General features: G+C 41.8%; 1 protein-coding gene across 10 annotated transcripts in view; it reads left to right on the forward strand.

Annotated features, from left to right (window-relative positions):
• nf1a (neurofibromin 1a) overlaps positions 1 to 24847 on the forward strand; it is a 357260-nt gene that overhangs the window by 63768 nt on the left and 268645 nt on the right. The gene's annotated exons all lie outside the window — the stretch shown is intronic.

The raw sequence follows: 24847 nt of genomic DNA on the forward strand, positions 1-24847 counted from the left end.
CCCCTTCTCATTACTGCCAGCAGGAAGGAGGTAGAGGGACCTGATTGTTTAGGAACACTTATTGTTTTAGGAACAGCTTTTACTCCTGCACCATCTGATTTCTGAATGGTTCATGAACCCGTGAACACTACCTTGCTATTCTTGTTTTGCGCTATTTATAATTTTTGTAACTTATATCTCTTTGCACTGTACTGTTGTCACAAAGCAACAAATATCATGATGTATGTCAGTGATAATTATCTACTTCTAAAATTCAAGGTAATCCAGAAAAGTCAATGTGGTTTTATTAAAAGGAGATAACTCTTGACCAGTGGAGTTCTTTGGAGAAATAACATGTGCAATTAAATTTGACTATTTGTGCTTGAAGTTTTCACAATTCATTTGATAAGGTGCAGCTTGGAAAGGTATGGTGGAAAGTAAAAGATTATGTTGTGCGATGTACCTTGCGGGTGCAGATAGCGGTAGATCAATGGATCATTTGAAGGTATTGAGTATTGGAGTTGGGGCTTTATGTTGCGGTTGTGTAAGTCATTGAGGAGACTTCACTTGGAGTACTGTGTACAGTTTTGTTCACCTTGTTATAGGTAAGAAGTGGTTAAATCGGGAAGTGTACAGAAAAGATTTGCAAGGATGTTGCTGGGCCTAGAGGACCCGAGTTATGGGGAGAGGCTTGCCATGCTATTCTTTATTCCTTGGAATGTAGGGAAATGAGGGGTGATCCTCATTCAGAAGTGTTTAAAATGATGCAAGACATAGATAAGATGGATGGTAGGAAACTTTTTCCCAGAGTGCGGGGTGGGTCTAAAGGAGCATACAGTTAGAATGAGAGGGGAAACATTTAAAAGTGACCTGAGGGGCACCTTCATGGCAAGTATGGTGAGTAGATGGAACAAGCTGCCAGAAGACCTGGTTGAGGTTGGAGCAATTGTATTATTTAAGAAGCACCTGGATAGGTACATTGAGGGGAGTAGCCTTGAGGGAAATGGCAGGGAATTGGGACTACCTATTTGATCAATGTGGTTAGCATTGATTTATTAGAATGAAGGGCTTGTTCCATGCTGTATTACTCTATGGCTCTAATGGGCCTACACAACATACAGGGAGGGTCTTTGCTGGTTGGCAAGATGTAGCCAATAGTATGCCCAAAGGATTGGTGCTGGATCCTTAACTTCTACGTTACTTTGATAAAGGCTCCAAAAATATGATTGCAGACTTTGGAAAAAGTTAGGTAGGAAATTTAGTTGTGATGAAAACATAAGGGGGATACAAGGGTATAAAGCTCGGTTAAACAGGTGGGCAAAGATCTGGCAAAGTATAATTTTGGAAAGTGTGAGATTATCAATTTTAACAGGGAAGATAATTGAGGCCTTCTGTTAGACGGGGGTTGACCATGGGTATTGCAAGCTTGCTGTCTATGTGACACGTAAGCCAGGGCAGTACGATATGTAGAGCAAGCTGTTGTCCGTGCAGCAGGCTCCTTCTCTCCATGCAGCTGTCCAATCCAAAGGAACGGCAGAGACCGATACAGTTTGACAGCAGGAGCGTTGCAGGAGTCACCAGTCTCAGTTGAACTCAATGTAGGACCGCCTTAGTGACCCCAGCTCTGGATTTTTCCTCGGGGTTTATTCCCGAAGCCTTTCCCATGAGTGGCTGGAGCCACAAGGCAGCGGAGGTTTGAGGTCAAAGCTTTTCTCCTAGATGAGCTGTGAACCATGACTGACGAGCCCCATCTGCCTGAAGTGACTTGTTTTAAGGTACCAATAACTGGTCTCTTCTCCTGTCAGTAGAAGCGGTCCTGCCGGGCTTAGTAGCTGAGCCACATGTGACAGCCAAAAGGTAAACTTAGTTGTCAGAGGCTATTTGAGAAGCATGCCACTGGGAACATTTAATAGGTAGTGGGAGCGAATCCCCACCACTTCCTTCAGAATAACAATCTTAAGGAACTGACAGGGAAGATGTATTGGAACAAATAATCTACCTGATGGGTGATAGCAGAGCACTGTGACGCTGAGATATTTGTGTATCCTCTTGCTCATCTACCATATCAGTACAGCAACTAATTGAGAAAGCTGACAATTTTTAAAATGTGTGCAAGGAGAGTTAAAAACGTAAGTAGGGAAGTTATGCTTCTGTTCTGTAGGGCATGATGAAACCTTATCTGCAGCACTGAACAGTATTCACATCCTTATTTAAGCAAGGGTGTTAATGTATTATAACCAGTTCAGAAACAAAGCACCTTGAGCGTCCAGGTTATCTTAAGAGGATAAGATGGACCAGCTAGGGCTGTATCTGATGAAGATGAGAAGGGACTCAGTTGAAACATACAAGATACTGAAAGGTTTTGATAGAGCGGATGTGAGATTATGTGTCCCATTTTGGGAGGGCTTCCAACGGGGTGTCACTTTTGACAAGTGAGTCACATATTTAACACAGATGAGGTGACTTTTTTTTGATGAGCTCCTTTATTCAGGGCAAGATGGAAGCAGCCTTCGAACGTTTTTTCCGTGCGGTTACAGACTGGATCTTGATAAACAAGGGGGTGAAAGATTAGTTGGATGGAAGGAAATGTGATTTGAGGTTTCAGTCAAATTTGCTGAGATGATATCAGAAAGCACATCAAGCCTTGACAGGCAGAATGGCCTACTCTAGCTCCTAATATGTGTTCATATAATTTTTGGTAGGACTTGTTTGGTAAGTGATGGAGCCTGCTGAATTTAGTGTACCTTTTTACTTTTTCAGGATTCTGGGTTATCTGTTTAACATATCCCTTAAAACCAAAAAAAAAACAAGAAAAACCTGATTTTTTTTTTAAAAAGTCATGTGCATTGGTAGAATAAACCAAGAATTTTTTGTCTTGTGGCTTTCTCATTTCCTCACTGAATGCAAACGTTGCTAGTAAAGGTGGTATTTATTGATTTCCTTAAGTAGATCAACTTGCTTGGCTATTTCAGAGGCTAATCTCTTACAACCTGTTATACCGCTAGCATTTAGAGCAGCAGTGAAAGTCCTTCAGCTATTGGCCATCAAAACCAATTTTGGTCTTGGAGGTGTTCTGGCCTTCTTGCATCATGCCAATAGTTTCCTCTCAGTTTTCACTACTGTCAGTCATGCAAGTCCCAGGTGGAGACTCAGGAATACCATCACAGAAAGATTCTTGTTTGCTGTTTCTGTAACAATTTTATTTGACCAGTCAGGGTTGTTAGCCCAGAGCTGAACCCTTGACCCTGGAGGACTGGTGGACCACTCTTAGACTAACCTCTGCCCATTGACTTGTTTGTCATGGGTAACCCTATCAAGAGTGAAAGCTGATTCCAGCCAATATCGCTCTCTGGGCTGTTGAGGCACACAAGTATCCAAACCTTGTGCCAAGGTTGTGGTCCTTTTGGAGATAATCACATTGGTGTATCTGGGATCAAATATAGGCCGGGCCAGATGAGGATCTCATTCCCCAGCAGACATGTGAACCAGATAAGTTTTATGATAACCTGCTGAATTCATAATTTCTGGAACTAGCTTTTAATTCCAAGTGCACCGGATTCCTTATCTGTTGCAATGGGATTTGTCCTATATTCTCCAGATCAAGTCTAGTCAAGTAACATAACAATATCTGTTACTCCTGAGATTCATGTTCAATAGCTCAATAATAGTGTCCTTGCTTGCAAGTTTGAAGTTGCTGAATTCAATTTTCACTCTGTACAAGCATGAAAATCTCAGCTGAGGCTCCAGTGAAGTATTATTCTCTTAACATAGCTGCCTTTGCAGATAAGTCATTAAACTGCTGACCCTCAGATTGGAACTTTAAATGATTTCATGATACTATTTATGATGAGGGTAAAGGAGCTCTTCCAGATACCCTGGTCAGCATTCATAATGATTCATGATGCCCAACGTAACAGAAACCTGATCATCTGGCCATTGTCACTTTGCTGCTTTTGTGTAAATTGGCCCCCAAATTTCATATATCAAAGCAGTGAATATGATTGCAGGTTGCGATGTTTCAGTGCTTTTGGAGATCTTGAAATCAAGAAATGTACTATACAAGTCAGTATCACAGCCTGGTGTCTGAAAATTCATTTCTCACTGTGGCAGATTGCCAAGTTGATATTTTTTAAAAATAGTCAGCTTCACACACACAAAAAAATCCTAAAGAAAGATGAAGAATTGTTAGCAAAACTTAACTGCTTCATTAAAGCCCCATGGAAAGAACTTGTCACTGGTTAACTTGCCTGAATTAAAATGACAAAAGTCATTCATTAAGTGGGGGGTTGACTTTAGTGCTCAACTCGTGTTGTCCGCATTTCAAGGGAAATAGGGGAAAAGATCTATATTGGAACTCCTTTAAGGTAAACAATTTTGCACTGTCATGATACAAAGTTTGTAATTGTGTTCTGAGTCCAATCATTTGCTTAAACTTTACCCGTTCAATGTTTAGCACAAGCAAGTTGCCTGAACAGAGGTCAGAAAGAAAACATGCTTTTCACAATCAAATCCTTTAATTACAGCAAAGTAATAGATGATCAAATTGTAGCTTAGAAAATAGTGGTTGCATCTGTTACAACTTCTCTCAGACAAATGTTTGAATACCTCACCTTTTTGCTTGAAAGCCTCTTATCCCGCATTATGTTCATACAAAATTAATGATTTTAGAAATGTGTGAACAGAGGCCATGTGTATCCAAAATGGGGATGGTGGAGCCAACTTTATGTGAACAGGTACCCAAGTGATGGACCTTAAGTGTTGTGGAATTTAATTACAAGATGCTCCACATCTTTTTGCTACCACTGATTCATCAGCACTAAATCATCTTTTGTATCTCTTTGACTGGTTTGAAAACTATCTGGAAAGCTATGCTCAAAGGAGCTTTTAATCTGTCTCTAAAGCAGCCCTAAGTCTTGAATCAGTATATTTATAATTATTTTAGCTTCAGCAGCCTTGTTCTTTGTATAAATCTGTCAAGTTTCAAAGTGTAATTTTGGCCCATTCAGTATTTTTTTTAACTGAAAGGAGGATATTATTATCAATAGATCACAATTTTTTGTTCTCTCCTGTAGAGAAATACTGTTAAAAGTATAATTAACACTTTTAATGAGAATATTTTATATTATGGCTTGACTGTTCCATTTGAAAACTATGGAATACTTTGAAGCAGAGTAAAATCATAAGTAGCTCCCTCGTGATTTGGCTGACTGTGATTTGCTTGTGACTTTAATTACTCTGTCAGTGTTGCTTATTTTTTTCACTTTACTAAATGTCTTGCAGCTCTGCATTTTATTTATTAAATAACGTAGCTTAGTGAACGGAATCATTAGTGACACTGGATCACATTACTGTACTCTGTTCCATATTGAAAGCAATTCAGCAAGCTACTTGTGGGTGCTTATTGTTCACACAGTTGCAGTACATTCTCAAAGTACGTACTGCACTGAATCTTTGAATTTTGCTACCCAGGGAAGGAACAGCAATAAAATCTAACATTAGGAATAACTCTGTGCTTTACTTGTGCACATTATTGATATCTATATACAGTATACATTTCCCCATATGTTTGAGAAGACTTATTTGTAAATTTGAGAATCTGATGCTGAAATCCAGTGATTAGATCTGAAGGCCAAAGTTATAGTTACCCTTGGGCATTAGTGTTAATTATGATGAGTAGAACAGGAACACCACAGACTTGCTCCGTGCAAGTTATAAGCTAGGAGGTTATTCAGACTGTCACACTTTTACTGTTCTAGACATCCACAATTCCTAGTTTTTGTTTTAGTTTCCTTTAGCCAAGTTGATACTAGAAATTAGTTTTGTTGGAGATATGTACATCAAAACATACAGTGAAATGTTTTGTTTGCTGAATGTAAGCTAGCTCTGTCTTTCCAGTTTTTCACTCCAGGCTTCAAGCTTCCTGAATACAGGACAGTAATCTAGACAGATCAAAGTTACTAAGTGCAGTTTGAGAGGAGTAATATATACTCCACGTTAATGAGCCAGCATGAATGTTGTTTAGAATTTGCTAACATTGATGATTTTGCTTCTTGTAAAATGAAGCTTAATTTTATGGCTCTAAATTTGTTTTTGCCGCTTGCCTGGCTGGAGCCTACTGAGACAATCAGGATTGTCTTGCAAAGGATCAATAATTTGGCTCATCTTGAGTTGCAAGTCATTGATGTGTTCAGTGCTAGTTTTGCAGATTGATATTTTAAGTCAGGCAGCAAATCTGTCAAATTTTTGTCTTATTTGTTTGAGCATCTGCAACTCATTGTCTCTCTCAACCCCTCCTTCCCCAAAAGCAAGTCATATTCTTCCTGGGCATGATCGTGGGTGGATTCCTGGCTGGGAATTTGTGGGAGGCATGGCAAACACGAGAAATTCTGCAGATGCTGGAAATCCAAAGCAACATGACACAAAATACTGGAGGAGCTCAGCAGGCCAGGCGGCATCTATGGAAAAGAAGATGGGCACATGAGGCTGTAGATAAATAAAGGGGACAAGTCAGAGTAAGCCATGACCAGTGACCTGGGTCCCATACTGACCAAAGGGGCTACCCGTGAGGAGTATTCATCATCTTCCATTGGGTGTCCTCCCATCTCTCAAAGGCCGACTGGTAGGTTAATTGGAAACTATAAGTGGGTGACAGGAGAATTTGACATAAGTTGATGGGCAGATGAAAGGTAACACGGAAATAAATGGGCCAGTGGGATTGATAAGATTGCTCTGAAATTCGGTATGCACTTGATAGGCCAAGTTTATGTCCAAAGAAAAAAAAAATTGAGAATTCTTTTTCATCAGTAGTTCAGAAGGATCTGGAACTAAAAGATGCTGAGATGTGATTGAATTTCAAAAGACTTGGGCCAGAGATTCTTTAACAGGGTGTTGTCTTGTGGAATGCTTGGCTGGCTATGTGAACAGAAGGCTATTGATATGAGGGAATGTGAGTACAAGGATACTAGCAAATGAGAAAATAGACACCAATAATGGTTTGGACTAAATAATAGATTTCATTATATGTAATTTTGATGTCACAGAGTAGTATGGTGGCATATTTGTTCTATTTGATGCGTAAATATGGTGAAAGGGTAAAAGTGAATTTAGAGAACGCCACAGAGAAAAATCATGAAAATATCTTGGCTGCTGGCACAAATTTGAATCAGTTAAGTTGACTATAGAGACCATAGGAGCGGAATTAGGCCATCTGGCCCATCAAGTCTGCTCTGCCATTCAATCATGGCTGATCTTTTTAAAAAAATATGCTCCTCAACCCCAATTCCTGTCATTCTCCCTTTTACCTTTGTTGCCATGTCCAGTCAAGAACCTATCAATCTCTGCCTTAAATACACCCAATGATCTGGCCTCCATAGCTGCCTGTGGTAACAAATTCCACAAATTCACCACCCTTTGGCTAAAGAAATTTCTCTGCATCTCTGTTTTGAAAGGGTGCCCCTCTATCCTGAGGCTGTGCCCTCTTGTCCTGTACTCTCCTTTCCACACCTTTCCACATCTACTCTGTCTAGACCTTTCAACATTAAAAAGGTTTCAATGAGATTCCACCCCCCCCCCCACCGCACCGCCATCCTTCTGAATTCCAGTGAGTACACACCCAGTGCTATCAAATGTTCATTGTTTGATAACCCTTTCATTCCTGGAATCATCCTTGTGACCTCCTCTTGACCCTCTCCAATGCCAGCACATCTTTTCTAAGATGAGGGGCCCAAAACAGTTCACAATACTCAAGGTGCGGCCTCACCAGTGCCTTATAAAGCCTCAGCATCACATCCCTGCTCTTGTATTCTAGACCTCTTGAAATGAATGCTAGCATGGCATTTGGCTTCCTCACCACCGACTCAACCTGTGAGTTAACCTTTAGGGTGTTCTGCACAAGGACTCCTAAGTCCCTCTGCATCTCAGATTTTTGGATTTTCTCCCCGTTTAGAAAATAGTCCACATTTACTACTTCTACCAACATACATGACTGTGCATTTTCCAACATTTTATTTCATTTGCCACCTTCTTGCGTATTCTCCTAATTTGTCTAAGCCCTTCTGCATCCTACATGTTTCCTCAACACTACCTGCCCCTCCACCAATCTTCGTATCATCTGCAAACTTGGCAGCAGAGCCATCTATTCCATCATCTAAATCATTTATATACAGCAAAAAAAGAAGTGGTCCCAACACTGACCCCTGTGGAACACCACTAGACACTGGCAACCAACCAGAAAACGATCCTTTTATTCCCACTCGCTGCCTCCTACCAATCAGCCGTCTAACCATGTTAGTAATTTTCCTGTAATACCATGGGCTCTTAACTTGGTAAGCAGCCTCATATGTGACACCTTGTCAAAGGCCTTCTGAAAGTACTAATTATTTATCCACTGCATCCGTCTGTCTATCCTACTTGTAATCTCCTTAAAGAATTTCAATAGGTTTGTCAGGCAGGATTTTCACCGAAGGAAACCATGCTGACTTTGTCCTATTTTGTCTTGTATCACCAAGTACTCCATCACCTCATCCTTAACAATTGACTCCAACATCTTCTCAACCACTGAGGTCAGGCTAACTGGTCTGTAATTTCCTTTCTGCTGCCTTCCTCCTTTCTTAAAGAGTGAAGTAACGTTTGCGATTTTCCAGTCCTCTGGCACAATACCAGAATCCAATGATTTTTGAAAGATCACTTTTAGTGCCACCACAATCTCTTAACACTACCTGTTTCAGAACCATAGTGTGCAGTTCCTCTGGTCCGAGTGACTTATGTACCTTTTAGGTCTTTCACCTTTTTGAGCACCTTCTCTCCGGTAACAGTAGCTGCACCTACTTCTCTTCCTTCACACACCACATCAGGCATAGTGCTAGTAAAGTGAAGACTGACGCAAAATACTCAGTTCATCAGCCATCTCCTCGTCTCCTGTTATTATTTCTCCTGCCTCAATTTCTAGCAGTCCTATATCCACTCTCGTTTCTCTTTTATTTTTAACATACTTGAAAAAACTTTTACTATCTCCGTTGATATTATTTGCTAGCTTGCTTTCATATTTCATCTTTTCCCTTCTATTAACATTTTTTAGTTGCTCTCTAAGTTTTTAAAAATTTCCCACTTCTCTACCTTCCCACTATTTCTTTGCTTTGTTGTATGCCCTTTCTTTTGCTTTTACAATAGCTCTGACTTCCCTTGTCTGCCATGGCTGTACTATTTTACCATTGAGTGTTTGTTCATTTTTGGAATGCACACGTTCTACACCTTCCTAATTTTTCCCAGAATCGCATGCCGTTGCTGCTCTGCTAACATCCTTGCCAGCAGCTCTTTCTGATTTACTTTGACCAACTCCTCTCATACCACTGTAATTTCCCTTACTCCACTGAAATACAGTCGGCTCTCCTTATCTGTGAGGGTTTGGTTCCGGGACCCCTCGCGGATACCAAAATTCATGGATGTCTCAATGCAGTGACCTTAGGATCCAGCGGAACCCAAGACCTTATTTAACCAGTCTCAGTGCGGTGGACATTAGGACCTGGAGGCAGAGCTCTGAATCTGCAGTGTTTCTGTTCACGAAAATAATCTCGATCACGACTGAAAATAAAGTGGAAATAATAAAGCGACCAGAAAGAGGTGAAACGCCATCGGTCATTGGAAAAGTGTTAGGCTACGTCAGTCAATGATCGGAACAATTTTAAAGGATAAAGTGAGAAAGGTTTTGCCCCGATGAAAGCTACAATTATCACTAAGCAACGCAGTGGTTTAAGTATTGGGTTTTGGGTTTTGGGTTTTTGATCCTCCACATCGACCCGGCACAGTGGAGAGGGCACTCAGGTGCGATCTGTCACTAGATCGAACTTGGGAACTTCTGTTCCCGAGCCTGGCGCTGAAACATACATTCTTAAGTGTTTTATATGCATAGAAAGGTAAAATATATACTATACACTAAGACAAACGTTTGACTAACTGACACTAAATAATACCGGATGTACCTGTTCTGACTTACTTCGTAAGAGAACCCGATCTTTTTTTCGATCCCGATCCACGATAACTTATGCACGTCCTCCCGTATACTTTAAATCATCTCTAGATTACTTATAATACCTAATACAATGTAAATGCTATGTAAATAGTTGTTATACTGTATTGTTTAGGGAATAATGAGAAGAAAAAAAAGTCTGTACGTGCTCGAACAACGAGTGCTGGAAGAGCACTTCTGGGTTTTCTCGATTCGCGTTTGGTTGAATTCAAGCATGTGGAATCCGCGGATAAGGAGGGCCAACTTTACTGCTACATCAGACTTTACTTTCTCCGTATCAAATTTCAAGTTGAACACAATCATATTGTGATCACTAGTTCCTAAGGGCTCTTTACCAAGTCTTTGGTGACAAAGATTTCTTAAGGTGACGTTTCTGCTCATTTGCTAGTATTTGCTTAAATCATGTAGGTTCGTTTTTAAAGTCCTGGGCAGAATAAGCTTGATTTGTGCAGAGTAGTTTTTGGGTTTAATCCTGCAACCTTTCATATAATGTACCTCATCAGGTTTGATCCGATTTCTGGCATTAACATTATTAACATCGTAACAAAAACTCTCCCCACCATCAAGGATATTTTCACGAGGTGGTGCTTCAAGGAATCTGCAGTATCTCTAATGGCATTACTGGGGATGTGCCCTCTTCTCATTACTACCATTAAGCAGAAGGTACAAGAGCCTGAAGACCCACAGATAGTAATTCAGAAACTGCTGTAACACACCCAAAATGCTGGAAAAACCCTGAGGTGAGACAGCATCTATGGAGCGGAATAAAATAGTCGCCAGTTTGGGCTGAGGGCACGGAAGCAGCTTTCTCAGCTCCACCATCAGATTTCTGAATGGTGCATGAACACTATCACATTATATCTTTTTATTTGTTTTTGTAATTCATAATAATTTTATGCCTTTGCTCTGTACTGCTGCTGCAAAACAACACATTTCAAGTTGTATAGGTCAGTGATAAGAAATATGATTCTGATGCCTTGCCTTCCTGTTTAACTACATTTGAGCCTTGTTTAGAAGCTGCTGGACTCTCATTATCCCACAGGCTTTGGTGACTGTCACACTTGCCCATTAATGGAAGAAGGTCCATCTGATGTGTAATTGTGTTTCACGAGAAGCATATCCAAACGTAATAACATGCAGCCACCTTTGAGAGGGCAGTTTGCATTACTGTTGCTTTATTAATCCGGGAATTACGCTCTGGCAATGTTACTATTATCTGATAATGAGCAATTATGTTTACTGTAAAAACACAAAATGCTGGCAGAACTCAGCAAGCCAGACAGCATCAATGGGAGGAGGTAGTGACGACGTTTCGGGCCGAAACTCTTCATCAGGAGTGAAGTAACACGGGATGGTCGAGGGGGGGTATAAGAAGTGGGGAGAGGGATGAAGTAGAGAGCTGGGAAGTGATAGGCTGGAGGGAAATGGGCTGGGGGAAGGTGGAGAATTATGGGAAATAAAAGAGAAAGAAAGGTAGGGCTGGGGGGAGATTATAGGGAGGGGGGAAAAAGAGAGAGAAAGAGAACCAGACTAAAATTATAGTTAGGGTTGGGGTAAGGGGGGGACAGGGGTATCAACGGGGGTCTGTGTGTTGAATGTTCATGCCGGCAGGTAGGAGGCTACCTAGGTGGGAGATAAGGTATTGCTCCATCGACCTGCGTGTGGCCTCATCTTGACGGTAGAGGAGGCCATGGACAGACATGTCGGAGTGGGAGTGGTCTGTGGAATTGAAGTGTGTGGCCACAGGGAGATCCCGCCACTGCTGGAGGACTGAGCGCCTGTGTTCGGTGAAATGGTCTCCCAGTCTGTGGCAGGTCTCCCCAATGTATAAATGGCCACATCAGGAGCACCGGATACAGTATATCACCCCAGTTGACTCGCAGGTGAAGTGGTGCCTCACCTGAAAGGACTGTCTGGGGCCTAAGATGGTGGTGAGGGAAGAAGTGTGGGGGAAGGTGTAGCACTTCTTCCGTTTGCAGGGATGAGTGCCCGGAGGGGGGTCGGTGGGGAGGGATGGGGGGGATGAATCGACAAGGGTGTCGCGTAGGGAGCGATCCCTGCGGAAAGCCGAGAGTTGGAGGGGGAGGGGAAGATGTGACTGGTGGTGGGATCCCGTAGGAGGTGGCAGAAGTTACGGAGGATTATACATTGGATCTGTAGGCTGGTCAGGTGATAGGTGAGGTCCAGGGGGACTCTAACCCTGGTGGGCTGGTGGGGGGATGGGGTGAGGGCACAGGTGCGTGAAATACGGGAGACGCGATGGAGGGCAGAGTTGATGGTGGACGAAGGGAAGCCCCTTTCTTTAAATAAGGAAGACATCTCCTTTGTCCAAGAATGAAAGGCCTCATTCTGAGAGCAGATGAGGCAGAGGAATTGAGGGAAAGGGATAGCATTTTTGATTCTTTTGTAATATAAAATTAGACATTCATTTTTCTTTTTGTTTAATTGTGCTGAAAATCTTTAAATTTTATTTCTTTTTCTCCATGTATGAACACCATCTTCAAAATGGCTGTTAACTGAATTTTTTTGCAAGGTCAATAAGTGTCATTTGAAGGTTAAATTTCAAGAGTTTGTGCAAAAGAACATCTGCTTCCTTTTTACTCGTGTTGCTGGTGATTTAATTGATAACGAGTTATCCTGTGAGTCAGCAAGTTGAGAGTTTGCAGTCTTCCTTTCAAAATTTTATTGAGGTTGGCATATCAGTGCTGGATTATCCCCCGAGATAGATGTATAGAGATCCAGAAAAGGAAGAGCCAGTAATGGACCATGTAATCAAAGTCGAGTTTATTGTCATATGCACAAGTATCTGTACATTTATGTACAGATGTATTGTAAAATGTAACTACAGTAGCATCATGAAGATCTAACATTGTTCAAAGTTAGTTTATTTATCTAAGTACATATATGTTACCTTTTCCTACCCTTGGATTCATTTTTTTGCAGGCATTCACAGTAGAATGAAGAAATAGAACAGAATGAATGAAAAACTGTACACAAACACTGACAAACAATCAAGTACAAAAAAAGACAAACTGTGCAAAAAAAAATCATAATAAGTATTAGCCACACTGGTTCAGGGGCCTGATGGATGAGCAGCATCCACAAAAAGAATGTAAATCATACGCAATTCTTACAAGAAAGAACACTAAAGCTGTTGCTGAAATGATGCAACAATTAGCTGGCAGCAAACAGTGACATAGTTTCATTGGTAATAATAAGAATAGGGTGGAAATTGTGGTTCCAGAGTTGATATCTAGAGGAAATAGCCTCATTATCTGACCTAGCAGTAGCTCAGGATCCTCATCTGAGGGATCACTTTTCTTTTAAAACAGCTACTGGTTATTCCTTAGCTTTTTTCCCCCTCATAGGCCAATCTTCGCACTCCAGAACTCAATCTAAAAAGCACTGGACATCCATTTGCTATGGAGTCCTAACTACTTACAGAACTGCAATTGACACCTTGACATAGAGCAGCAAATGGAAGAAAGACTTCATTTCATTCTTTGACTCCTGCAAGAAAGGCCAACTTTCTATTTGCCTTTCTAATTGCCTGCTTTACCTACATGTTTGGTAACTCATGAACCAGACTACGAAAGTGGATCTGTACAATAACATTTATAGTTTCTTAATCGGGGGAAAAAGTTTTCCAAAGTACACAACCTCTCATTTCTTGTGTTATGTTCAATACAACATTTTTGTTTGCTTGCTTAACCTGTAAACATACCTTTACAGATCCCACGAATGTTCATCAGTGCTAAATTTCTCGTCCAGTTATCATTGGTTAACTTGATACATTACACGCTTGGGTATAACATTTGGATCCACCCCGGGCCTTATTGACCTGTGACCAGTCAGAACCCAATTGAATCCCAGTTACTTATAACATTTTTCTGACCTTACTCTCTGTCACAGATATGGCACAGAGGCAGGTGGCATTCATTGCGTCCCCTATGCCTCTCTCTCCTCCATCTTGTAGCCTTGTATAGCTTTTGCTTTCATGATGTCATGTTCATTTGTTCTCACGCCTTTATTGATTGTTTGATCATTTGTTGCAGCTTCCTAGAACTTTTCCACTTATAGGCTAATTGCTGTTAACAATATTGTAAGCCCTTTCTCTCAACCTACAACAACCCTCAGCTTCTGATGGATTCCATTTGGAATTTTTTTTATTTTCTCACTGAAATAAACTTTATTAAGAAATTTAAAATTAGTTTTTAACTGCTTTTGTCTGCCTGGAAATCTTTGTCTATATAATTTAGTGTAACCAATGCACTACTAGTTTCTATACATGTGGCAGCGTCTGTGTGTATATATAATATGTATGTATATGTATAGCTGGCTTTTCGAGCCAACACCCTTCAGCAGGACTGCATTTTGTGTGTGCTGCTGGGAAAAAGGTCACTCTTTATCCTCCTCTACTTCAAAGTGAAAATCCCAACCTTGCTCAATCTATTTTACAATCCAATCCAAGCAGCATCCCGGTAAATCTTTTCACCTGTGTGAAGCTTCCCAACCTTCCATAATGAGACGATCAGAAATGAATACAGGGTCTTGGTCCAAAACATTGACTGTACTCTTTTCCATGGATGCTGCCTGGCCTGCTGGGCTTCTCCAGCATTTTCTGTGTGTGCTCCAAGTGTGGTCTAACCCGACTTTATTTATAGTGTTTCAGTGATACCTTACGGCTCTTGAACTCAATCCCCTGACTGTAATGAAGGCCAACATACCATATACCTTTTAACCACCCTATCAACTTGCGGGGCAGCTTTAACAGATCGCTGGATGTGGACAAGATCCCTCTGATACTCAACACTGCTAAGGATCCTGCCATTAACCAACTATTATCCCTGTACTCTGTCTTCACTATTGTCCTTCCAAAGTGTATCACTTCACATTTTTCCAGATTGAACTCCATCTGCCACATCTCAGTCCAACACTGCATCCTTTCAATAATTCATTATAACCCTAGATAATCTTTTACACTGTCCACAGCACCATCAACATTCTGACTGTCCTATACTTAACTTGAACTGCTGAATTATGTAATTCCATCACGTGGTGATCAGTTGTATTGGAGAGTCTCTCAGTGAGTTTAGTCCTGTTCCAAACTTATTGATTTCATGTCACGTTGTTTCAGAAAACACTCTCTCTCTCTCCCCCCCCGCTTGCGCGCTCTCTCTCTCTCTCTCTCTCTTTCCCTCTCTTTCCCCCTCTCTCCCTCTCTCCCTCTGTCCCCCTCCTCCCTTCCCTCCCAAGGTATTTATCAGAGAGGTGATGAACAAAGGGTCATAGCAGGTTCCTGAGCTGATGAGGTTGTCCAGTGAGGGAATGAAATAGAAATCAGTGATTAAACATACTCAGTTGAGTAAATGCATGCTTTGAGTAGTTTGACATTGTGATGGGACTGTAGTCCAAGAAAAAGTAGCTGACCTCTTAACATCTGGGGGTTGTGAAATTTTGGAATAATTGTAAACAAGAGAAAAACTGCAGATGCTGGAAATCTAAGCAACACCTGCACAATGCTGGAAGAACTCAGTAGCTCTGGCAGCATTTATGGAAAAGAGTACAGTTGATGTTTCGGGCTGAGACTCTTCATCAGGACTTATGTTTTGTAGCTGAGATTGATAATTAGATAATCAAGGATTTGGGAAAGGAGAAGGTATTAATATTACCAATGGTAATCATTCAACTGTTCACCTTCAGATCCCACTCTGGCAGCGATTAATTTAAATTTAGTTATTTTTCTGAATTAAACAAAGAAGTAGTGGTGTATGGATGGGTGGACTGCAGGAAACTTTTCCTTTTGTCGGAGGTAGATAACAATACATAGATTTAGGGTAAGGGCTAAAAGATCTGGAGTCATAAGAGCGCTGCATCACAGAAGCAGGCTAATCAGCCCGAGTAGTCCATGCCACCTATTATTCTGCTTAGCCCCATTGATCTACACCTGGCCCATCACTCTCCATACCCTTCCCATCCATGTACTTATACAGACGTCTCTGTAATGTTGCAACTGAACCCACATGCACCACATTTCTGCTGGTAGCTTGTTCCACACTCAGTTCCTCCTCAGAAGTTCCCCTTCAGGTTCCCTATAAATATTTCACCTTTCACTCTTAACCTATGACCTTTAGTTTTAGTCTTACCCAACCTCATTTATCCAGTCTACATCCCTCATAATTTTGTAAAGAGTGGATTGTATGCTGCTTCAGTGTTGAGTTTATAGGGATTTGAGTGGAAACTCTTCCACCCAGAGAGTGAGAGTACCTGGATACCCTGGCTGAGGGAGTGGTGCAAGCAGAATTGTTGGCGGCATTTATGAATTTTCTACGAGACATACCCTTGAATCACTGTGGCAGGATGTTCTGCTTCCAAGCTGTATGATGGCATGATAATGAACAACCAGAAGACCCAAACACTAGCCACAGCCACCACTTACTGCACCAGCATATATGGATCCCAGATTGGCCTCCGCAGCCACCTGGGGACCCACCTCCTAGGAGGACATCATACTCCACTCAAGTGATTGCACTACTATGGCAGTGTAAAAATGGAAATGTGTCACAGCTCTTCCAGCTTTGCTGAGAACTCCCTCCTCAGCACCTGCACTGCAAGGACTGCAGCGATTCAAAGTTCAATGTACATTTATTATCGAAGTACATATATATCATCATATACAATGCTGAGATTCATTGTTTGCGGACATACACAATAAATCCAAGAAACATGATAGAATCAATGAAATGCCGCACCCAACAGGATGGACAAAAATTGTTGCTAAAAGCAACAAACTATGCAAATACAGAAGAAAAATAAATAAGTAATAAATATCGAGAACATGAGATGAGGGGTCCTTGACTGTCAGTCCATAGGTTGTAAATCCAGTTCAGTGATGAGGCGAGTGAAGTTATCACCAATGCTTCAAGAGACGAATGGTTGAGTGCTCATAACTGTTCCTGAACCTGGTGGTGCCGGACCTGAAGCTCCTGTACCTCCTTTCTGATAGCCAGAAGAAGAAGAGAGCATGACCTGGATGGCATGCTGAATCTTCGCAAACTTCTAAAGAAGTGGAGATGCTGCAGTGCTTCCTTCATAATGACACTTATGTGCTGGGCCTAGGACAGGACTTGGAATGATAACACTGACGAATTTAAAGTTTCTGATCCCCGAATGAGGGCTGACTCATGGACCTCTGGTTCCTGCCTCCTGAAGTCAATAATAATTTCCTTCGTCTTGCTGACATTGAGTGAGAGGTTGTTGTTATGGCACCACTCAGCCAGATTTTCATTCTCCCTTCTATATACTAATTCGTCACCACCTTTGATTCAGCCAGCAACAGTGGTGTTGTCAGCAAACTTAAGTATGGCTTGGAGCTGTGCTTAGCCTCACAGTCATTAGTATAAAGCAAGTTGAGCAGGGGCTAAGCACGCAGCTTTGTGGTGCACCTGTGCTGATGAAGACTGTGGGGGAGATGTTGTTGCCAATCCGAACAGACTGAGGTCTGCAAGTGAGGAAATCAAGAATCCCATTGCGTGAAGAAGCTTATTGCCACTTCGTATGTGAGTTGGCTTTCCAGTGATTGTATCTGGACCTTGTATCTTTCTTTGTCTCCAGACCTGAATACCACTGATGTGGACCTCAGCAGATTGTGGATGTCATGGTTCATCGAAGGCTTCTGGTTGGGGAAAACTCTGAATGACTGTGGGGACATGCAAAACACTCTGTGGCTATTTTAGTAAAGTCAGTGGCAACCATGGTGTATTCATTCAGATCTTCTGATGAGTCCTGATGAGTCACAGACCAGTCCACTGAATCGAAGCAATCCCTTAGCTGCTCCTCTGCCTCCCATAACCGCCTCTATGTTGTCTTTACTGCTGGAGCCTTGCTCTTTAGTCTCTGTCTCTATGCAGGTAGGAGAAGGACAACCAAATGTTCAGGTTTCCCGAAATACGGTCCAAGCACAGAACGGTCGGCATTCCTAATAGTAGTCCAGCAGTGTTGGGACCTCTGGTGCTGCAAGTTATTTGTTGGTGATAATCGGGCAGAGATTTCTTCAAAGAAGCCTGATGGAATTCCCTGAATATGATTTGAAAAGTGTTGCTGTTAGCTGTTTCTTGTTGGGTGATGACAGCATTCAACATTCGATTGAAGAAGGAGGTTGGTCCAGTGTTCTCAAGGACAATTCAGAATGGGCAACGAATGCTAATCTTAGCAGTGAAGCTGAGATTCAAAAAAATAAATGTTGATCAATTCAGTCTGATTTCATTAAATAACAGTGCTGGTTTGAGAGGACATTTGACCTGTTTCTCTTTCTTTGGTTACATTTTGTGCTACTTTTGCCAATTTGATCTAATCAATGTACATAAAGATTCAAGTCCCCTATGATTATTGTATTACCGCTGCTATGAGTTCTTATTTCTAGATTAAGTCTATCTCCACTTGTGAAGCTGCTATAGGGGAGCCAATAAAATATCTCATCAGTATTTTTGTTCTTTCAACCAAGGTTACTTAAATAAATTATCTGGTTAATGTTATATTATCTTTCACAGGACCTTGATTTGTGTTGCATTTATACTATACCACAAATGACATTAAAAAGTGCTCAGTTGTAAAACATACTGGAATAAAAACATAAGACATGAGTATGTACTGAATGACTTGGTCTCCACACTCATCTGTGGCAATTAATTCCATAGATTCACCACCGTCTGCCTAAAGAAATTCCTCTTCATCCTTTTTCTAAATGGATATCCCTCTATTCTGAATCGTAGAATCCCTCTGGTCTTAGACTCCCCCACTGTAGGAAACACCCTCTTCACTTCCACTCTATCTAGGTCTTAAAATATTTGATAGGTTTCAGTGAGATTCCCCTCATTCTTCTAAATTCCAGCAAGTACAAGCCGAGAGCCATCAAACACTCCTCATACATTAACCCTTTTATTCCTGGAATTATTCTAGTGAACCTCTTCTGGACCCTCTCCAATGCTAGCACATCTTTTTCTTAGATAAGGGAACCAAAACTGCCACAATACTCTGCAGTGCAGTCTGACTCTGCCTTATAACGCCTCAGCATTGCATCCTAGGCCTCTCGAAATGAGTGCAAACATTGCATTTGCCTTCCTTACTGCTGATGCAGCCTACCTTCACTATAAACTTTCAGGTCGTAGAACAGAGAACAGTCAGCACAGGAACAGGCCCTTTGGCCCAGAAGGTTGCACCAAAGCAATAAAATTAGTAATCAAGTGGTCATCTAAACTACTTCCTTCTGCCTACACAATGTCCGTATCCTTCTATTTTCCTCACATTCATGTGCCAATCTATATTTCTCTTAGAAGTCTCTAATGTATCTGTCTCTATCACCACCATAGACAGTGTACTTCAGGCACCCACCACTCTGTGTAAAATACTTGCCCCTTACATCTCTTTTAAAATTACCCACTTTCATCTTAAATGTGTGCCACCTGATATTAGATATTTTAACCCCAAGGAAAAAGCTGCTGCCTGTCTACTCTCTCTATGCCTTTCAAAATCTTATGAACCTCAATGCGATCTTGTCACCTGCATACTTAGCAATTACACCTCTTGTGTTGACATTCAGATAGTTGACATACGTAACAATATAGCAAATGGCTAAGGTCCCAGTGCTACCAATTACAGGTTTCCAATTGCAAAAGCATTGGTGTTTATATTCATGAATCTCCTTCCATTCCATGTACTTCATTTAAATTTTTAATCATACTTTGTCATTCTCATTGAGGATAGGCAGTAATCCCTTCTACAATTCTCAACGAGGCTACATCTTCAGCCTCCTTGCACTCAACTTTGTGGTTAGATTCTGCTCTACCTCTATCTACAAGTTTGTGGATGATACCATCATAGTGGGCTGTATCACGAATAATGATGAGTCAGAGTACAGGAAGGAGAGAAACATGGTGTTGTGATAACAATTTTTCCCTCAATGTCAGCAAAACAAAAGAGGTGGTCATTGAATTCAAGAAGGGGGCTGTGCACATACTCCTGTTTAAACCAATGGTGCTGAGGTCGAGATGATTGAGAGCTTCATGTTCCTAGGATCATCACCAATAGCCTGTCCTGGTCTAACTATGTTGACACCATGGCCAAGAAAGCTTACTGGTTTCTCTACTTCCTCAAGAGGTTAAAGAAATTTGACATGTCCCCTTACACTCCCACGTATTTTTATCACTACACCACAAAGAGCATCCTCGAAGATTCACAACTTGATATGGCGACTTCGCTTCTGTGACCCCAAAAGATCTGCAGAGTTGGGGACGTGGCTGAACACACCACGGAAACCAGCCTGTCCTCCACAGACTCTGTCTACACTTTATACTGCTTCAATAAAGCAGCCAGCATAATCAAAGACCACATCCACTTTTTGGTGGCAGGGTGGAGATGGGTGTTGACTAAAGGAGGTGTAAAGTGCTCCTTCCCTCTGCTAGCCTGCAGGTCGCCCTTGGCCAAGGTGTCCACCTGCCTAGCCTCCCCACCCCCAACCCCCTCATCAGAGTTGTGTGGTAGTTGGTGTATCAGCATCTGGTGTATATCACAAGTCCTGGTTATGTGACCACTGACACAAGGCAGATATTCTCTGAAGAGTATTGATACTGGCTGGGGTCACTCGTCTTGTAAAGACCCTGTCCAGAAGGAGGCAAAGCAATCAGTTCTGTAGAAAAATTTGCCAAGAACAATCATGGTCATGGAAAGACCATGATCGCTCATGTTATATGGCACAGCACAGAACAAGCGAACGATCCACCCTGGACATTCTCTCTTCTCCCCCCACATTGGCTAGCAGATACAAATACCTGAATGTATGTATTACTGTGCTCAAGGACAGCTTCGATCCTACTGTTATAAGACTATTGAATGGTTCTCTAGTACAATGAAATGGACTCTTGACTTCTCAATTTAGCTCAGCATAGCCTTGCACCTTTTGTCTTCCTGTACCACCATTTCATTGCAATTGTAATACTTTATCTCTCACTTTGTCATTGTTTTAGCTGATACTGTCTCAATGCACTGTTGTAATGTATGTGAATGTTGTGCAAAACAGGTTTTACACTGTTCCTCGGTACACATGACAATAAATAAACCAGTTTTCCAATTCTTACAATTGTTTGTATTTGTATCACACTTCTTAATGCAACACACCTTTTCATGATATGTAGGAATACTATCAAAAAAATTTACAAGAATGCTGTTAGAATTTGAGGACTTGAGTTAAAAGGAAAGGCTAAATAGGTTAGGACTTTATTCTCTGGTGCACAGGAGAATGGGGGAGGGGCAGATTGATGGAGGTATGCAAAATTTTGAGGGGTATAGATGGGTGAATGCAAGCAGGCTTTTTAACTGAAGTTGGGTGAGAAGAGAACTAGAGGTAACACACACACAATGTTGGAGAACCTCAGCAGGTCAGGAAGCATTGATGGAAAAGAGTAAATACTCGACGTTTCAGACTGAGAGCCTTCATCGGGATGTGATCAAAGGGTCTCAGCCCGAAATGTCGACTGTGTAGTCTTTATCATGGATGCTGCCTGGCCTGTTGAGTTCATCCAGCATTTTGTGTGTGTTGCTCGGACTTCTAGCATCTGCTGATCTCTGCGTCTTTGAGAACTAGAGGTCAAAGGTTAAGGATGAAAGGTGAAATATTTAAGGGGAGCCTGAGGAAGAACTTAATCACTCAGAGGGTGATGCAGATGTTGAAAGAGCTGTCAGCCAGCGGCAGTGGTGGATGCAGGTTTGATTGCAAAATTAAAGAAGTTTGGAGAAGTACTTGGATGGATGGATCCAAGCGCAGGGCAGTGGGACTAGGCAGAATAACAGTATGGCATGGACGAGATGTGCTTCTGTGCTGCAGTGGTCTAAGATTTTATGAAAACTTGATCTTAAACCTTAAAGCAAAATCAGGAATGAAAGAGGTGGTTTTTATGAAGCGCATTGAAGGAGCCAGGTGAACTAAAGGGAGGCTCTGAGAAAGAGTTCCTTGAAGAAAATGATCACCAATAGTGTGGTCAGCACATCTGAGTAAAGAATCCAAGGTCAGAGCAGTTTGGGTGTGCTGGAGCTGACAACACTAAAAGAAGAATAACACCGTGAAGTGCTTGGTAAACAAGATGGATGATCTTAAAATAGAGGCATAACGTGGATCCAGCAAGCCTATGGCATGGATGAACAGAAATCGGTGGATTTATAATGTGGCTGTAGAGTTCTGCGTGACCCTGAGTTTGCAAAAGGATAAAAGCAGGAATGTGCAGAGAATGGGTTGAGCAGTCCACAATGGATATAAAAAAGATGGAGGGGGATTTGCAAGAGACCAAAAGTTGAGGATGCAGTGATTTTGGGGTGTTGGTTTGGCATGTGATAGAATATTTTAATTTTAAGCCGAATCCTTATTTAATTCAGTTTGTCCATTTACTGGTGCAGAAAGCCATTTCCTGTTGCTGTTGTATCAGAACAGATCAAGTCTCACTGATCTGTGTTGAATTGTGAAACTTTGCTGGAACCATAACAGATGGTTTTTTCCGTTTGGATCAAGGTGATATATGCAGCTTAAAATCTGAAACAGTTCTGAGTCAGTCTTGTTTGCAGTCGGCGAAATGAGTCAACATCCTCTGCCACTGAGAGGCATGGAGTTTAGTTACAAAATCTTACACAATCTCATACAAAACCTGATGGAAATTTTAAATGAGAAAAAAAAGGAATAACGCACACAAAATACAATAGACAATAGGAGCAGGAGTAGGCCATTCGGCCCTTCTAGCCAGCATCGCCATTCACTGTGATCATGGCTGATCATACACGATCAGTAACCCGTTCCTGCCCTCTCCCCATATCCCTTGACCCCGCTATCTATAAGAGCTCTATCTAACTCTCTCTTGAATGCATCCAGAGACTTGGCCTCCACTGCCTTCTGGGGCAGAGCATTCCACATATCCACCACTCTCTGGGTGAAAAAGTTTTTCTGCATCTCAGTTCTAAATGGCCTACCCCTTATTCTTAAACTGTGGCCTCTAGTTCTGAACTCACCCATCAGCGGGAACATGCTTCCTGCCTCCAGCGTGTCCAATCCCTTAATAATCTTATATGTCTCAATCAGATCCCCTATCATCCTTCTAAATTCCAGTGTATAAAAGCCCAGTCGCTCCAATCTTTCAACATATGACAGTCCCACCATTTCAGGAATTAACCTTGTGAACCTACGCTGCACTCCCTCAATAGCAAGAATGTCCATCCTCAAATTTGGAGACCAAAACTGCACACAATACTCCAGGTGGGGTCTCACCAGGGCCCTGTACAGCTGCAGAAGGACCTCTTTACTCCTATACTCAATTCCTCTTGTTATAAAGGCCAGCATGCCATTAGCTTTCTTTATTGCATGCTTGCTTTCATTGACCTGGTGTACAAGAACACCTAGATCTCGTTGTACTTCCCCTTTTCCTAATTTGACTCCATTTAGGTAGTAATCTGCCTTCCTGTTCTTGCCACCAAAGTGGATAACCTCACATTTATCCACATTAAACTTCATCTGTCATACATTTGCCCACTCACCCAACCTGTCCAAGTCACCCTGCATTCTCATAACATCTTCCTGACATTTCACACTGGCACCCAGCTTTGTGTCATCTGAAGGAGCTCAGCAAATCATGCAGCATCTGTGGAGAGGAATCGTTCTGGCTTGTGCCTCCCTTTTTTACCATGCTCAATTTCCTGCCATTGTCTGTAAGAAGTTTGTGTGTTCTCTCTGTGACTACGTAGGTTACCTCCAGGTGCTCTGGTTTCCTCTCATAGTCCAAAGATGTACGGGTTGCTAGTTTTATTGATTACATGGGTGTAATTGGGCGGCGTGAGCTTGTTGGTAGGAAACTGTGCTGTACATCTAAATAATTAAGTAATTCATAAAAGTCTCAGCCAAAAACGTTGACTGTTTTAAAAAAAGAAGACAGTCAAATACCAAATGCACAGACAAAAAATCATGCAAACAATAACCATAAGCAAAGAACATGCAGAACTGATGTTCATGAAAGTGAATCCACAACTATGAAGACAATCATCACGGCAGATGATTCAGGAGCCCATTAGCTGCAGGTCACAGCCACAGTTCAGCGCAGAGGTGAACAGGGAGCTAAACTGGCCCGTACCTCGCTTCCAGCCCCTACACCCTGACCTTTTTATTCTTTTCAGTCTAGCCCAGCATTTATATCGTCCAAACTGTGGGTCATTCCTCACCCTCGGACCTGGCCCTACTGCTTCAATATGCTCTTGGACCCAGGCCCACTGCCTCGATTTGACTCATTCCCAAACTTCCCAATTCGGACTGCAACTTGAATCGATCAAACCTTGTCTTTGCCTGGGTCCTGCCTCCGCTTTCCTTGCCTCAGTTCTGCCACATTGAATCACCTCCAAGTCATGTCCGTACCAGCGGTGGCCGAGCATTGGCTCATTCTCTGCTCTTGGCCTGGGCCCTGCCACCTCGATTCAGCCTGTACACCCCAGGCCACAACTGTCCTGCATTATTGAAACTTCAGTTCACATGCAAAAATGCCAGGTTGTACAGGCAGCTCAAAAGCTCAACTCCAAAGGGGAAGTTGTAGGCTATTGATTGCAGTGATAGTATCCGACAAGAAGTGTGATTAATACAGTAATTTATAGAAAAAAACAGAATAGTCCCTGGGATCTCTTAATCAGCTCCATTAACTTAATTAGCTTCTGCAGATTTGAAAGTGAAATGAGTGTGAGGTGTTGTGAATACTCAATATTTTCGTGAACTGAGTAGTATTTCAAAGTTCAAAGTAATTTTATGATTCAAGTACGTATATGTCCTAT

Source organism: Hypanus sabinus, chromosome 6, assembly GCF_030144855.1.
Source record: "Hypanus sabinus isolate sHypSab1 chromosome 6, sHypSab1.hap1, whole genome shotgun sequence".
NCBI classification, from domain to species: domain Eukaryota; kingdom Metazoa; phylum Chordata; class Chondrichthyes; order Myliobatiformes; family Dasyatidae; genus Hypanus; species Hypanus sabinus.